Source organism: Erithacus rubecula, assembly GCF_903797595.1.
Source record: "Erithacus rubecula genome assembly, chromosome: 15".
NCBI classification, from domain to species: Eukaryota; Metazoa; Chordata; class Aves; order Passeriformes; family Muscicapidae; genus Erithacus; species Erithacus rubecula.
The window spans coordinates 5,152,312-5,168,981 of record NC_136667.1 but is presented as its reverse complement, the minus strand read 5'-3'; the positions used below and the strand labels follow the sequence as shown (position 1 = coordinate 5,168,981).

The following is a 16,670-nucleotide window of genomic DNA, read 5'->3' as shown; positions in this document are numbered from 1 at the left end:
CAAGTTTTTAAAAGATTTTTCAGTTCTTTTCCCTTTTTTGAAGTTTTTTTAAGTAATTTCTAAATTTTAACTCTTTGTTTAGAGATTTTTTAACCTTCTAAACTTTTTAAAGCATTTTAAAAATGTTTTCCTTTTACCATTTTTTTCATATTTTTGGGGTTTTTTACTCTTTTACAGGGTTTTAAACTTTTTTTCCCAGATTTTCGGGTTTTTGACCCTTTTAAAATTTTTCTCTTTTTCCATAATTGTTCGGAGCTTTTCTTCCTTAATTATTTTTTTAACTTTTAAAAAATTTTTGAGTGGTCTTGAGGCTATTTTAAAATTTTATTTACAGTGGGGTTTTTATTTCTGTGGCAACTTTTTTTATGTGTTTATAATTTTAAATTTTTTTTTTAGTTCCCCATTGGGAGGGAGGAGCCAAAATCCAGAATTAATTTTCTTTCTATTAAGAAAATCTTTGGGGTCACTTCACTTTCTGTTACAATAACAATAATAAACCCCTTTGGAGTTGGTTTAATTTCTATTAATAAAAATTAAAACAAAATAAAATAAAACCCCCTCGTGAGTCTGATCACTTTTTATTAAGGAAATTTAAAAAAAAACCCTCAAGTCAGTTCCTTTCTGTTACAAAAATAAACCAACAAATTTTGGCGTCGCTTTCATTTGTGTTGAGAAAATTGAAAAACAAACCAAAAAAGTCACTTTAGAGTGAAAAAATAAACCATAACCCCCCGAGTCCCTTCAGTTTTTATTAAAATAATTCAAATTAAAGCTCAAAAAAAAATCCAAAAAATGGCAGAGTCTATTCCGTTTCTATTGAGAAAATTCATTTTAAATAATACAATCAGGGTCAAATTGGCTCCATATTAATAAGATTTATTTAAAATTCCAGATTTTCAATGTGATTTTTCTGTCTTTTCCATGAAAACCCCTGGGATGGCACGTGGGGACTCCCTGGGCACAGAGGGCAGCAGGATTTGGGCACTTCAGAGCCATCCTGGTCCAAAGGAGAGGCAAATACCTGAGGAAGGAGGAGGAAACAGCATCAAAAATGTGATATTTTTAAATATTCGAGTGCCTGGTGTGTCTTGGGAGAGGGGCCTTGGATCCCTGCCTGCTCTTGACTCATTTTCTGCCCATTCCCTGCCCATTCCCTGCCTGTTTCTGTTTTTTTCTGCCCATTCCCTGCCTGTTCCTGGCTCTTTCTGCCCATTCCCTGCCCATTCCTCCTTTCCCTGCCCATTCCTGCCCTCTCCCTACCAGTTCCCTGCCCATTCCTGCCTTTCCCCTGCCCTCTCCCTCCCCATTCCTTGCCTTCCCTCTAACTGCTCCCAGCCCATTCCTGCCCATTCCTTGCCCATTCTTTCTTTTCTTGCCCATTCCTGGCTCTCCCAGCCTATTCCTTGCCCTCTCTCCACCTGTTCCCTGCCCATTCCCTGCCCGTTCCTTCTCTCCCTGCCCGTTCCCTGCCCGTTCCTTCTCTCCCTGCGCATTCCCTGCCCGTTCCTTCTCTCCCTGCCCGTTCCCTGCCCGTTCCCTGCCCGTTCCTTCTCTCCCTGCCCGTTCCCTGCCCGTTCCCTGCCCGTTCCTTCTCTCCCTGCCCGTTCCCTGCCCATTCCCTGCCCGTTCCTTCTCTCCCTGCCCGTTCCCTGCCTGTTCCTTCTCTCCCTGCCCGTTCCCTGCCCATTCCCTGCCCGTTCCTTCTCTCCCTGCCCGTTCCCTGCCCATTCCCTGCCCGTTCCTTCTCTCCCTGCCCGTTCCCTGCCTGTTCCTTCTCTCCCTGCCCGTTCCCTGCCCGTTCCCTGCCCGTTCCTTCTCTCCCTGCCCGTTCCCTGCCCGTTCCTTCTCTCCCTGCCCGTTCCCTGCCCGTTCCCTGCCCGTTCCCTGCCCGTTCCTTCTCTCCCTGCCCATTCCCTCTCTCCTGCCCCTCCATCCCTGCCGATGACATCAGGTCCTGTTGCCATGGCGATGCCGCTCTCCAGGCACAGGCTCGGGTGGGATCCGGAGCCCGGGAATCCTTTGGAAAGGGGGAGGCTGATGTCGCCACAGCTCCCCTGTGCCCAACACCCCCCACCCCGGCCAGGAGGGCACAGGATCCCTCCAGGATCACTTTGGGATCACAGCCCATGGCCTCGCCCCAGTGGGGACCAGTTTGGTGCTGTGGGGGATGTGAATCCTTGGGATGAGGGGAATGAACAGGTGAGGCAGGCACAGGTGAGCCAGGCACGAGCTTCCAAAGGTCACCACTTTATGGAGAGTTACACGGCACAGCCACACCTGGCACACCAGGAAAAACCTGGATTGTGGCTCTGCCCACTCTGGAATGTGTCAGCAACACCAAACCCAACACCTGTAAGGTGGGAGAGGCCCCGTGGAAGGGGAACAGGTCTCATCCAGGGCAGTGGGACACCTTGGAGAGGTGGGAGTCAGGCTGGGAGAATGGGAAAACTCCTTCCCATCCCTCCTGGTGTTGTCCCTCAGCAGGAAACACCTGCCCAGGGAAGCAGAGCACCTGATTTTCCCACCCAGACAAAGGAAGGAATCAGTGGTGGCCAACCAGGGCAATTCCTTGGGTGATTCAGGGAAAAAAAAAACCCCTATAAATTAAATGGGAAATGGTTCACACTGCCTCAGGTGCACTGGTGACACTGAGATCTGGGCTGGGCTCCAGGTGGGAAAAGGAAGGGATCCATATCCTGAGGGACTCTGAGCAGTTCCAGGGGACAACAAACCCCATCCATGCCCAGAATCCCAGGCAGGGTGGGTGATCCTGGTGTTTCCATAAGGAGTTACTGGGATTTCCATCTCCCTGCCCTTTTCCTGCCCTGCCCTGGCATTCCTGGGCTGGCATGGACATTCCCATGTGGATGTCAGGAGTTTTGGGGGGCTCAGCTCTCTCACAGCTCCATCCTGGGGTGCTGCTCTAGGCTCCCATGCTCCCCAGAGTCCTCAACTGCCAATGGTGTGGAACAAGAAAGGGCATTGTTGAATTCCTAAATTCTTCACCTTTTTGGAGCCCAGGAACTGCCTCGTGCCCTATCCATGCCCACTTCCTACCCCGTGTGGATTCCAGACTCTTGGCTTCCCTTTCCTCCCTTGAAACCTCATTAAAACAGCACTTGTGGGGATGATCCTAACCCCAAAAATGGGATTTTCGCCCACCTGCTCCATTCTAAAAAGACTGGACTGGTGATATCTGACATCATTCCCAAAATTCTGAGCTCTCCCACCTCCCTCCCTGCAGGCAGAGTCTCTCTGAGCCCAATCAGCCCCTCATCAAGTGATGAGCTGCAGCCCAATGTATTCCACTGCCACTTCACATTCAAATTACCTGAGAAATCTCCGAGCGAAAGGAAAAAAAAAAAAAAAAAAAAAAAAAAAAGGATAAAACAGAGGAAAAAAAAAATTTTAAAAAGGAAAAATTCGGCTGAACACCAGGAAAAAGTGCTTAGTGCAGAAAACCAGGGGATGGTTCCCCCAGGAAAGCACTGGAGTTATTTAAAACTCACCTAAATCAAACATCGGTGGGGAATAAACTCCTCTCATCCCACAGGCACCGTGGGACCAGGGAGATATTCTCCCTAAGTGTTTTTTGGGATGAAAGGGATGAGATCCCACTGGGCTGGCACGTGTATCCCCAGCACCCTGGCGGAGGCACAGCCCCTCTCCCTGGAAAGTGCTTTTCCAAGGAGCCCTGCACAGGTGGGACCAAAATTCGTGATTAACCCAAATTTCTATTTAAAAAAAAAAAAAAAAAAAAAAAAAAAAAAAAAAAAAAAGGTTTGTTTTTTTATAAAGTATGTGGGACACATGGAGACATCCAAAGAGTCTCATACCCATGGAATTACAGCCAGCCAGGCAGGATGGGTGCCAGGGAAGCAGAGAAATCAGAGCATCAAAACCAGAACGAAGGTGATGTCAAGGATTCGCCTTTCCCGTGATTTATCCCATCATTCCCGAGCTCAGGCTCCGGGAATCTTGCACCTTCTGCAGATGTGCTGCCTGATTAAAATGAGGCAACATTTTTTGCTGGCTGTGTCATAGGATTTTAATTTTAAAAAAGCCCCATTTTCCACCTGGAAATCCGGGCGCTTCTCACCTGCCCCAAGGGGAGAGGGAAAAGGGGAGCTGGGAGTGTTTAATCCATCAGGAAAGGATAGAGGAGAGAAATGCAGCAGCACGAGGCCATGGGGCTCCAGAGGAACATTTTATGGGGCTGAGAAGTCGCTGCATAATAGGCTGGGGAAGGAAGTATTAAAATCTTTAACCGGTTTTCAGAGCCGCGATAATTAAGGTGTTGCAAGCTACAATTGCCTGGAAAAAAAAAATCCAAAGGCAGGGAATAAGATTTTTATCGCTTGCAGAAGTGGCCACTCATGGATTTGGGATTTAAAAGAAATTAAAGAAAAAGAATGAAACGCTGCAAGAAAGGGGAAAATTCAAAGGTGGCTGAAAAGGGGTTGGGCTGGAGATGGAAAGTGGGAGCTGGGGAAGTCAGGGAAGCATTGTCTGGAGTCCAGCACTTTAATCTGGAGTTTTAATGGAAATGGAGTAGAGGTTTAATCCTAAATATCCTCACTGGAGCAGCTCCCTTTCCCGCAGACCTCTGGGAAGGGAGGAATTTTGGCTTCGATGAATGAGGCCACAGAAATGGGTGAGAAAGGCTGAATTCCCTCCTGGCTCAGACAGGACACATCACTCCCCATCTCCAGCAAATCCATGACTTTGGCTGTGCCCTGGGAAAGAGCAGAGCGGGGCTGAAGGCTGACAAAGGGAGAGGAGAGGGAACACAAAAACCACAAGAAAAATCCCTGGCAGGCAGCTGGTGCCACCCTAAACATGGAAATTGGGCAACAGAGGGGTCCTGAGCATCCAGATATTCCCAGAAAACCAAGCAATGCATCCTAAAAAACCCACCAGAAGCGAATCACCTCACTCTTGTAAGAACAAAGGTGCGATGTGCTGGTGAGCTGCCTTTAACTCTACGAACATTATTGTTGAAAATATCAGGAAAATGCCTCAAATTGGCTGGAGAAGGAGCAGCCCTGAATGGCACAGTGGGAGATTACACGAGGAATATGGTGGGAAAAGAAACATCTATAGATATATATTCATGTGTATGCATACACACACACACACACATATATATATATATATATATATGTATATGTATATGTATACATATACATACACATATGTATATATATGTATGCAATTTTGTAAATAGATATGAGGGTATATATGTATTAGTATGTATTTCTATGTGGGTATATATGTATTTTATGTATTTGCATGTGATAAAGGAATTTTTGTATATTAATATATTATACATGTATATATATTTATATAACATATATATAATATATATATAACATATATAAATAAATATCTATCATACACATATATAATATATATAATATATATATAACATATATAAATATATTTATGTGTATATATATATTTATGAGGTAGCAATGTACCCACTCGTGCAGACCTTGCTGGAAGAGGCGGGAATATCCAAGGGGACACTGCCGAGGTCATTCCTTAACATCTCCCTTAATGACCTGCAAAAGGCACCAGCAGCTCGTTAATGACCTGGCGGGGAAGATAAGCAGCTTGTCGCTGGAATTCCCGCTGAATCCCCGCCGCCATCCCGGTGTGCGGGGCTGGCCGTCCTTCCACAGCCAGCGAGACATGAAAGAGGCCTAAATAGCCAGAAAGGAGCACAGGAAACTCCGTGATTTTGTTAGCGGGGGAAAAAAAAATAAATCTAATCGGGTCTATCTGGGGCGAGTGATTAAAAAGTTGTTGGAGCGGGAGAGCGGCAGCGGCACCTCGGGAAAATCCGTGGGGTTTAATATGCAGCTATGCCGGAGCTCTCCTCATCCACCTCTCCCAGGGAAAACACAAAGTGCATTTTCAGGTCAGCGAGCCAGAGAAAGAAGGAGAAGCCCCAAAAAGGAGCAGAAGCTGGAGGAATGCTGTGTAAGGCGAGATTTTCAAACACATGGATGTGTTTTCTTTGGAGCGGCGGCGGCCGGGGGAAGTCGCAACTGCAGACAAAGCTCCCGCCGGGTTTGAACACCAAAGGAAAAGCGGTGGAGGGTGGCAGAGGAGCAGGAGGTGACCTGGGGCTGTGTCCTGGCCCGGGGGAAGCGCCGGGAGCCCGGGGCTGTGCCGGGACACGCGGCTGCCGAGGGATGCGCCCGAGGCATCGCCGCACCCAGGGCTGCTCCCTCGCCTTGCCAGGGGTGGAAAATCCAAATGCTGCTGTCCCCAGGGGCGGATATTCCATTGCCAGTGCCACATCTGCCATCCTCAGGGCCAGACCTACTATTCCCTTCCATCCCTACGATGAGACCATCCACTTCCAGTGTCGCAATTTCCATCCTCCCTGTCACACCTTCCATCCCTAGGGTTAAATTCACCATCCTTAGGGTCAGACTCGCCATTCCCAGCGCCAGATTTGCCATCCTTAGGGTCAGACTCGCCATTCCCAGTGCCAGATTTGCCATCCTTAGGGTCAGATCTGCCATTCCCAATGTCGGACCTTTCATCCCCAGGATCAGACTTTCCATGTGCAAGGTCAAACCTGCCATTCCCAGTGTCACACCTGCCTTCTCCAGTGTCCCATCTCCCATCCCAAGGGTCACACCTGATACCCAGTGTCACACCTTCCATCCCCAGTGCCGGGGCTGATCCCCGGTGTCACACCTTCCATTCCCAGTGTCCCCGGTGCCATCCCCAGGATCAGAGCCAGCCCCTTGGCATGATGACAGGTTCCTGCCAGCCTCCTGCCAGGAGGTTGGGGAATTCTCTGTGGGGCCACAGGGGCACGGTGCTGCTGTAAAAGGGACCTGGAGGGAGAGGGGCTGGATGGGCTGAGCTCTTCTCTCAGCTCCCAAGCGGCGGGGACCCCTCGGGGCAGGGTCCCGCGGAGCTCCCGGCACGTCCCCACCCGCGTGGCCCGGACGAGCCGGTGATCTCACGTGAATGAGCTCAGAGCTGGCTGCGTCCTGCCAGGATTTACATGGGAGGCTCCAGAGAGTCTGTGTGTACTCACAAGCCTCCCGCCGAGAGCCACAGCTCTCCCCGAGGGGAGGAGGAGCGGGGCTCCCTTTCCTGCTTCCCCACCCTGCCCTGCCAGCTCCGGCTGCTGGCACCCAGCCTGCTCCGAGCGGCCCACGCCGCTTCCCGGGCGGCTGCGGGAGCCGGGACAGGGAGATCCAGCCCCGCTGGACTCCGCTGCAGCACCCCTGCACCCTGCAATCCTATATCCCTGCGGTCCTATATCCTATATCCCACTCCTATATCCTATAGCCCTGCACTGCTGTATACCTGTGCTCCTGAATCCACGTGGCTCTGCATCCCTGTGTTTCTGCATCCCTGCATCCTCAGTCCTGCACCTACACATCCCTACACTCCTGCACCCCCTGCACCACTGCAATCCTGTATCCGTGCACCACTGCAATCCTGTATCCCCTGTGCAACTGCAATCCTGTGTCCTTGCACCACTGCATCCCTATATCCCTGCACCACTGCATCCCTGTATCCCTGCACCACTGCAATCCTGTATCCTTGCACCACTGCATCCCTGTATCCCTGCACCACTGCAATCCTGTATCCCTGCACCACTGCATCCCTGTATCCCTGCACCACTGCATCCCTGTATCCGTGTGCCCCTGAATCTCTATATTTCTGTGCCACTGCATTCCTGCACCCTGTCTCCCCTTTAATCCCCTGCATCCCCACACCCTGCACATCTGCACCCCTGCACTCATAACCCCTGTTCCCATCATCCCTGACTCCTGTAATCCCCTGCATCCCCTCACCCCACACACCTGCATCCCCTGCCATCCTACATCCCAACAGCCCAATACCACCGGCTCCCTGCATCCTCACATCCCCACACCCCATCCCGACCCCCCAGGACCCAGGAGGGGATCCCAGTTTTCCACAGAGCACAAGGCTCTATGATCCTCCCATTTAGGGGGATCGCGGCTCCGTGATTCCCACTCGGGCATTGCTCCATGCCCCGCTGCAGGTTTTGGAGGTGCAGCCGCTGCTTTTCCAGCCCCGCTGGCTCCTTGTGCAGAGCAGGATGGGCTGAAAAGCAGAAGAGGAAAGTGGAGAAATTCAGTTTTATCTCTCAGCAATCACAAAAAGGGATAAACTGAACATCCTGAGCAGTTGTAGTGCTGCTTTTGTGGGGCTGGTAATTTGTGACAGTGAAGATCGCTGGAAATATCTTAATTAATGTTTATTTTGATGGCTGTGTAGGTTTGGGGTGACGTGTCCCTGAGTCTGGAAAGGGGAGGGGGTAGGGTGGCAGGGGGGAAAAAAAAAGCAGAATTTTTTTTTTTTTTTGACTTGCTGCCCAGAACCACAAAAATGCCTTTTAAAGCGTCCCTCCCTCGCCCGAACAGGCTCGTCGGGAGCAGAGCAGAGCTCATGGAAAGAGGAGAGATAGAGAGATAGAGACTCGGAGGAAGGAGGTGAGGGGCAAAGACATGGGAAGGAGACAGACAAACACACACGGAGCAATTTGCATGGTTTATGAGTCTTTGATTCCAGCCTATTTACAACCTGGGCGCTCACACCCCGGTGGGAAGTTGGGAGATTACTGTACTTACCCTCGATTTCGCTTCACATCTTTATCGAGGGATCTCTCTCGCCTCCAGCCAGACTTTAACGAGCTGCAGCTACGGCAGGGACTGGCCCCGTGCGGCCGAGCCCCTTCCCCGCCTGCTCCCGCTGCCATTCCCGGCTCCCGCTGCCATTCCCGGCTGCACAGGGACACCCCGAGAGCCCCGGGACACCCTGGTGACCCAAGGCACCCCTCTGTGGGCCGAGGGACACCTCTGACAGCCAAGGGACATCCCTGCTCTCCTTTCTTCCCCCCAGCTTCAGACACAGATAAAAGAATTTCTGGGATCAGACCAGGCAGTTTTGGGTTCGGCACAGAGGAAAGAGACCCCAAACCCAAAGCATTTGGCTCCAGAGGTGCAGGAGCTCCTGCTCTGCCAGCATCCTCCCATTCTCCCATTTACCATCTCATTCTTCTCCCCATTTTATTTTCATTTTCCTCCTCTTGGAGCCATTTTCCTCCTATATTTCCACTGAAAAAAACCACCACTGAATTCCAGGGAAATGGGATGGCTGGTGGAATTACCAGATACAGTGGAAAGAAATGCGTGACCCACGACTTTTTGTTCCTTTGATATTTGAAATCCCACAATCCAAGTTCAGACTAACTTCTAGAAAATTCGTTGGGGGAAATGTCTTTCTTAATAAGAAAAAATGAGGCAGTTTGGGGGGAATTCCAAGCCCTGAGTGAATCCCTCAGCCCACCGAGAAGCCCCGAACAATCCAGGAGCCAGCGGTCCTTGCTGGGTTCCTGAGCACCCTCTTCCCACCTCTCGCCGTGATCCAAATTTTCTCCGAGGAAGCACAACTAGTCCCTCTCCTAACCCTAAAGGGCTCTCCTAACCCTTTTCCGGCTGTTTTCTTGGGATTAATCCTATGATCTGCCTCCATCACTCAGGGCGAGCCTGGGATTCTTCTCCCATTCCCCGACCCCTGAGCACACCGAGTTTTCCCGCAGTATTTTGGCTCCTTTTCGCTGTCGGATTCCCCCCGGGTGCTCGGGATTCTTTTTTTCTCTCCCAGTTCGACACCCACACGCGTGGGGCTGTGCCAGGAGGGGCAGGGGCAGCTCTCCCTGCCTGGCAGGGGCGTCGTGCCCGGGCTGGAGCCGCTCCCTCCCTTGGCTGCGACCCCCGGGACCGTTTCCATTCCATAATTGGGCAAATCTTTTCCTATCAGATCTCAGCGCAAGTGTCTACAAGCCTCGCCCGAATAATAAGGAATATTCAAGGAAAACCTGGTGCTTTTTCTCATCTCCTTTCTGCCAGGAATCTGGTTTTTTGGGGTAGCGGCTGAAACACAGGCAAGGGCAGCTCCCGCATGACTATTCATGGGCAATCTTCGGGGATTTGCTTAAACTCAAAGCAGATTTGGAGGAAAAATAGGAAACCTGGAAGCCTTTGCTGACGACTCGCTGCAACTCCTCTCGGCACCACGGGAAGCTTCTCTCCCTCCTTCAGCTTGTTTTTATTGAGGTGTTTTTTCCTTCCTCCCCTCGACGTTATTTAAATCTTGTTCTTTAATAAGCCTACAACTAAAAGCAATTAAGGAGCTCAGTGAGCAGCATCCATTTCAGCGCTGCCTCCAAGGCATGTCCAGTGCCAGTAAGCGCTGCTTGGAGGCACGGAGAGCATCGGGGGAGCTGGGATGGATCCATCCATCCATTGGGAGAGCATCGGGAGCACGATGGATGCCCGGCTGTGTTGGGGGCACAGGGGGTCCCCGTCACCCCCATCCTTCCAGGATCTTTTCCTCAGAGGATGGATGGTTTGGGGACCCTGCCTGCATGCCCCTTCACCTAAAGGTGTTGTTACACTGATAAACGATGCTTAAAATAAAATAAAGAGAGAAAATGAGTGTTTTCCTTTTCCGGGAGCAACAGATCAAAGCAGTCGTGAGGCAGATGATAATTCCTGGCAGTAACCACCCACAGGAGATAAGGGGGATGGAGGAGTCCTCAGGGAGATGCACTCAGAAATGCAGGTGACAGACACAGCGAGGGCTTTGGTCATTAAAAGGGGATATCGAGATTTGACATTCAAACCCACACTGCCCAAAAATCCCCTGTCCCTGCCAAAGCTTTGGTACCTCCGTGGGCAGCAGCCACAGCCACGGCCAGTGCCCACACACCCTCGGCAGCCCACGGAAAGCCCTTCCTGCCAAAATTCCTTCCCATTCTCCCCGACAAAGGGCTCTCACTTCCAGCTCAGGAACAACAAACACGGAGGCAGGCGAGGTAACCTCTTCCCACAGCATCTTAATGAAGAAAACACCCACGGAGATGCAAACACAGCCACAGCTCGCTGCCTGCCCATCCTTCTTCCACCTGGGCTCTCCTCCTTCTAACTGGGATTGTTGAGGGATGCACTGAACCTCCACTGCCTCTCCCCTGACATCCCAGAGTGGGATGGGCATCCCAAATCCCACGGTGTGGGATGCTCAAGGAGCAGGGCACTGAGCAGGGTGGGCCCAGAGGGAAATGGGCAGCAGAAGAGGGAGGGAATCTGTATAAATTAGCAGGAGGAAATTTTGGCCTCATCTTCTAATTCCTTGCATGCTGCCCCCAGAGGGAATTGGTGGGTTTAGTCCATCAGAGGTGAGAAAAGAGGAGAGATCTTGCTGAGGCAACACATCCCAAATTCCCAGCAGGAATCAGTATCCTGGATCAGGATAAACCAATGCCAAATTCCAGCAGCAGGGCTGGGCACACCCAGCAGGACCAGCCCGTGGCTGGAGCCTGTTCTGCCCTGGGAACCCCAGAACCCCCCAAGGCCTGGGCTCATCCCAGCATGGGAAGTAAAGAGGAGGGAATCCTTTTGGAGCCCCTCTGCAACCAGGCTGGGGAGCTGGAGGGGTTCACCTGGAGAAAAGGAGGCTCCAGGGAGATCTCAGAGTCCTTTCCAGTGCCTGAGGGTTGCCCAGAGAAGCTGTGGCTGCCCCTGAAAGTGTCCAAGACCAGGTTGGATGGGGCTTGGAGCAGCCTGGGATGGTGGGAGGTGTCCCTGCCCATGGCAGGGGGTGGGATTGGATGGAATTTAAGGTGACTTCCAGCCCAGACCATGCTGTGATTCCATGATTATTTCCTGTGTGGCTCCAGCTCCTGAGGATTCTGAGATGGAGAGCTGGATGTAAACAGGAGGTGGGGAAGGTGCTGCCTCTGATGAAATCCTGCTGATCCCTGGGAACCTTCAGCATCTTCCCACATCCCTCTTGGCCTTGGGAGCCCAGCTCAGATCTCCCCACCACCCCTCGGGATGGGTCCATCTGACTTGTCCTCAAATCCAGCCAGCAACTCCAAGTATTGTCCATTAAAAACAAACTTTAAGAGAATCCAAGAATGATTTATTGAAATGTTCCCATTTTCACTGGAAACACAGAGGAATGATCCTCCCAGAAATGTGGTTTGCAGCTGGGAATTTTTTAACTAAAAGTATGAAATGTGTTCAGACTAGAGACAGTTTTGGGGGAAAAACCAAAAATGCAACTTGAGAGCCCAAACATCTGTTGGAAAACCATTCCCAAAGTTTGGAAAGGCACTACCAGCACACCCCACAAAGGCTGCAAGCAGAGGGAAGGTCCATGAGGAAGTCAAGCCTTTCCAGGTGGAGGTGGGTGACACATCCTCAGTATGGACATCATCTCCCCCCTGTGATTTTGGAATTTTTGGGTTTTTATGGAAAATCTGGGCTGTGGGAGCACTGCCCTGGGACTCCCAGCAGAGCAGCCCAGACGGGTGAGGCTCGTGCCTGTCAAAACATTTCAGAATAATCGTCATAAAGCACGGCCAGATCAAAACAAGTTAAAACGGAGCCGCCGAGGTCTGGTCACCTCATAAACCACAGATAAAGCCAGCAAGGCTTCACCAGAGCAGGTTTGATCTTCCTCCCTTCCTGTATCTCTTCCATAAACATTTTGGGGAGCCGCAGGAGAGGAGTCTTATTGATGAAGTCCGAAAACTAACATCCTATGGATGCTGGGAATTATCCCACGCCTCATCCTCCTGTCCAGGGCAGCACCAAGCCCAGGGGATCCTGCCAGCCCTCAGAGCCAGCCCCAGGGACTCCTCTGTTTACTTTAAACCAATTCCCATCAAACTCCTCACTCAAGAAGAGAGAAAAATTGCATCAAAAGGGGCCCTTTGGCCGCCCCCTTCCTCCCAGTTGTCCGACCTTGGTGGGTGTTGGCTGAAGGAGTCAGGACCATCAGCAGCACCTCAAGAGTTTTTCCCAAATCCTTCTCTACCTTCTGCTGTTCTTGTGCTGCTGCATTGAGGAGCTGGAGGATGCCCAGGGAAGGGAATGGAGCTGGGAAAGGGGCTCAGCCTGGAGAAAAGGGGGATCAGGGGGGACCTTGTGGCTCTGCTGTCCTCCTGACAGGAGGGGACAGATGGGGGGTCAGGCTCTGCTCCAGGGAACAGGGACAGGAGGAGAGGGAACAGTCTCAGATTCCTCCAGGGGAGATTCAGTTGGATATTAGGGAAAAATTCTCATGGAAATTGTTGTTCAGCCCTGGGATTTAAAAGCCATGTGGATGTGGCACTTGGGGACATGGTCAGTGGTGGCCTCTCAGAGCTCCACAGTCCCAGAGGGTTTCTGTGATTCTAAGGATCATCCCTCCTGCCCCAGCAGCTGAAGATGTCCATGAATTTCCAGGTCACTCAGCTCATGCACTGCTTGGGATAGAGACCTGCCAGCTTTAGGTGCTCCAGGAGAAAAGTGGGATGAGCACTGAGCCCTGGCAGTCCTGGGGCTGGTCTGTCCACACCAGCCATGCTGTAACATGAGCTTAATTAGAGTAATTGAGCTCTTGGACGAGGCTTGGAGCAGAGAAGTTGCAATATTTGGGGTTTCTGAAAGGTCTCTGCAAGGTCGTTCAACCCAAGCTGGTGAGGCAAGAGCAGCCCGGGGATAAATGGGAATGTTAATCCTGGTTAAGGATGGAACAGCCTGTTTGTGGAGGAGAGAGGACTTTCAACAAAGTCCCACAGGAATTTGGCCAGAAATCTCCTCTGGTGCCCCCCAGAATGATCCAGGAGAGGGAAGAGCACAGCCAAGCACTCGGAGCAGCTCCAAATTCCTCCTGGCACTGAGGAACTGCAGGGGAAAGGAATGATCATATGGAACAGAGCAATAAAATGGCAGATGAACTTCCCTGCTCATAATTGCAGAGTAATGAACATGAAAAGCTTTTTCCCCATCCAGGCACGAGCAGTGGCTCCATATCAGCAATTATTGGGATTTAACGAGATCTTGGAGACGCTGCCGAGCCCCTTTGAAGGTCTCCTTTCAATGATTAGCAAGAGTCAAAAAAGGCAAGTGGAATATTAAGAATTCTTGGAATAAGGAAAGAGAACAAAAAGGAAAATATCTTTTTTTTTTTTTCCTTCATCTGTTGCCTCTCAGCTCTGATGGATCCATGCCAGGGAATGGGGAGGTGGGGGGAAAGCATCTCATTGATCCAGGGTTTGGGATAACACCTGTGTGTGCAAATGAAACAGAAGAAAGGTGGTAAAGAGACAAATTAAAGTTAGAGAGGTTTGGAATGGGAAATTTGACAACACAATCCTTGGATAATGGATTTGATGCTTTGCCCACCAAGTGGCTTCATGGAGCTGTGGGAATTGTCACCAGAGGAGATTTCCCACCACCCTGATATCAGATCTGCAGGGGCAGCTCTGCAGCCCTGAGAAAACCAGCATCAGCTCCAGCAAACCCTGCTGGAGCTGGGATGGAAAGCAAAGAGGATCAGGGTGGGCACCACGTTGGAGTCCTTCACCTGCAACCTCCTGGGAAATTCCTGGAGCCTTCTAGGGATCCACAGCACAACAGTTCCTCTAGGATTTTGTCCTTTGAATCTGGGGAGGGCATGTTCCTCTTAAATAATTTCTTGCAGCACCAAGGCTTCCTAGGAATTTCCTATGATTTGTTCTAGAACATTTCCAAGAATGTTCAAGGGCTTCATAAAGCCTTTCTCCAATCTGAAATATTTCAAGGAATGCCCTAGAGCTTCCCTGACTTTCCTCCACCTAGAAACTTCCCCAGAATCTTCCATTTTTCCCATGAGTTTTCTCTCTTTTGGAAGTTTTCTGGCATTTCCTTATCAGCAACCTGCCTAGGAGCATCCCAATGAATTCCAAGACTCCCACAAGGGCTCTCAGGAAATTCTTCAGTCTGGAATATTGGTATGAAATTCTCCAAATGCTTTTGAGAAACTTCTCCATCACAGTCTGCAGGCTCAGGGTGTGGCAGCTGACACAGCCACATGTGGCCAGATGTGAGGAGAGAATGAAAAGGCAAAGCAGGGAGCAAGGCAGGATAAACACAGATTGCTCCAGGACATCTCCTACTGCTCCTGCTGCTGGCTGGGAGTTCACCAGGGTCAGCTGAGGCCCCTCCTGAAGATGCTCCTCAATCTCCTGGATGTTCTGGAAACTCAGTTCCTGCTTCAAAGAACTCAGAGAACCTTTGAACCAAACATCACCTTGTGCTGGGGGCTCCAGCAGGAGCATCAGGAAGTGTCCAGGGCCTGGCTGGATGGGGCTTGGAGCAACTGGGATAGTGGAGCATGTCTCTGCCCATGGCAGGGGTTTGGAACAAAATCATCTGTGAGGCTCCTTCCAACCCATTCTGTGATTCCATGATCTCCCAGGGAATCCTCAGGGTGCTGTGGGCCCCAAATTTTCCTGACATCCACCCTGTGGGTGATCCCAAGAAGGAGTGGGGTCTGCTGAGGGGGTAACACTGGAGAAGAGCTGGGGAAATCAGGGGCTGCACCCCAGCAGGGCTTTGGAGAATCCCCAGGGCACCTTCCCCCCCCCACAGCCACACCCTGCCCAGGGTGACTCAGGTGGGTGGGGTGGACACACCTGGTCTGCAAATATTGCCTGAAATGCAGCAGGCTGTGTTTGCTCTGTTTATCTCCTGACATTATTTATTTCCTACCTGTCCATGGGCTGCTGGGGACTGTCACCACTGGGCCATGGCTGTGGCTGTGCTGGCTTTGGCACAGGGCAGGAGAGCCTGGGCCAGGAAGAACTGGGAGAATCCAGGGCAGGGAGAGCTGGAGCTGCTGGGCTGTGGGGGGAGCACCACAAGGGCAAGGAGCCAGATGTGGAAATCAGTCCTGGAGATTGGTTCTGCAGCTCCATCCTGCAGGAATTTGGGGTGTGATGCCCCTGGAGCACCAGCAGGAGCAAGGGCTGGGGGAGCAGGAAGATGCTGCTCTGGTGTAATTCTGCATCCAACAGGATCACAGTGCTCTCAAAAAGGGTGGGAGGGTCAAATATGAGGATTTCTCTAGGTAAAGCAGCCCCAGTTCCCATCTTCTTCCTCCTCCTCCTCCTCCTCTCCTGCTTCTAGACCTGCAGTCTGGGCTCTCTGCAATATCCTGGATTGCAAAATAGCCCCAAAGTTCCCAAAAGAAGCACCAGCTCTCTGACCCCACAGAAGAACCACCCTCCTATGCTGCAGCTGTCGCCTGACACAGGGACAAGAGTGAGGGGTGACAGAGGGACAGGGTCAGAGGGACCCAATTGTGTAGGGGCAGCTTAGAGAGGAACTGGAGGATTTGGATCCTGTTTCTTGCTTAACTCCCTGATATCTGATCCCTGGGGAGGAAGAGAGGATTCTTCTGCCCCCGTCACAGGGGACTTAAGAAGGGTCACTAAGAAAATCCTCTGAAGCACCATGTGATGACTCTGAGCCCTTTCCTCGGGCTGGGGGTGCTGGATGAGGGGGGATCCCAGGGCTGTGGATGGTCCCAGTGCTGCCTGGGTGACCAGGGACAGTGGGGACAGCTCCTGGTGGCCTCCCAGCCCTGCTGCAGCGAGGAAGCACAGGCCCTTTAGGAAGGGCATCTCTAACAAAGCTGAGATCACGTTGCTGTTTGACTTAATCTCAGGCCATTCTGTCTCCAAATCCCTCCTAATTCCTCGCTGATATTAATTAGTGTATCTGACCCAGGCCTGGGGCACAGCAGCTCTTCCCAACATCCCAAACCCAGCACTTCCCCAGGATCCTGTGTGC

General features: G+C 51.2%; 2 protein-coding genes and 1 long non-coding RNA gene across 3 annotated transcripts in view; 2 read left to right on the top strand and 1 right to left on the bottom strand.

The window, feature by feature from the left end:
- Positions 1 to 16,670, bottom strand: part of LOC306808570 (SAP30-binding protein-like) — a 261,475-nt gene that overhangs the window by 194,677 nt on the left and 50,128 nt on the right. The gene's annotated exons all lie outside the window — the stretch shown is intronic.
- Positions 2,086 to 4,025, top strand: LOC306808622. The gene is made up of 2 exons (XR_013776081.1): positions 2,086 to 2,199; positions 3,851 to 4,025. It is a non-coding gene; the product is annotated as an uncharacterized lncRNA (long non-coding RNA).
- The window catches only part of LOC306808562 (diacylglycerol O-acyltransferase 2-like), a 162,164-nt gene continuing 155,573 nt past the window's right edge, over positions 10,080 to 16,670 (top strand). Inside the window, exon 1 of the mRNA XM_079319246.1 lies at positions 10,080 to 10,084. The gene's annotated coding sequence lies outside the window, so the exon portion shown is untranslated. The remainder of the gene's footprint in view (positions 10,085 to 16,670) is intronic.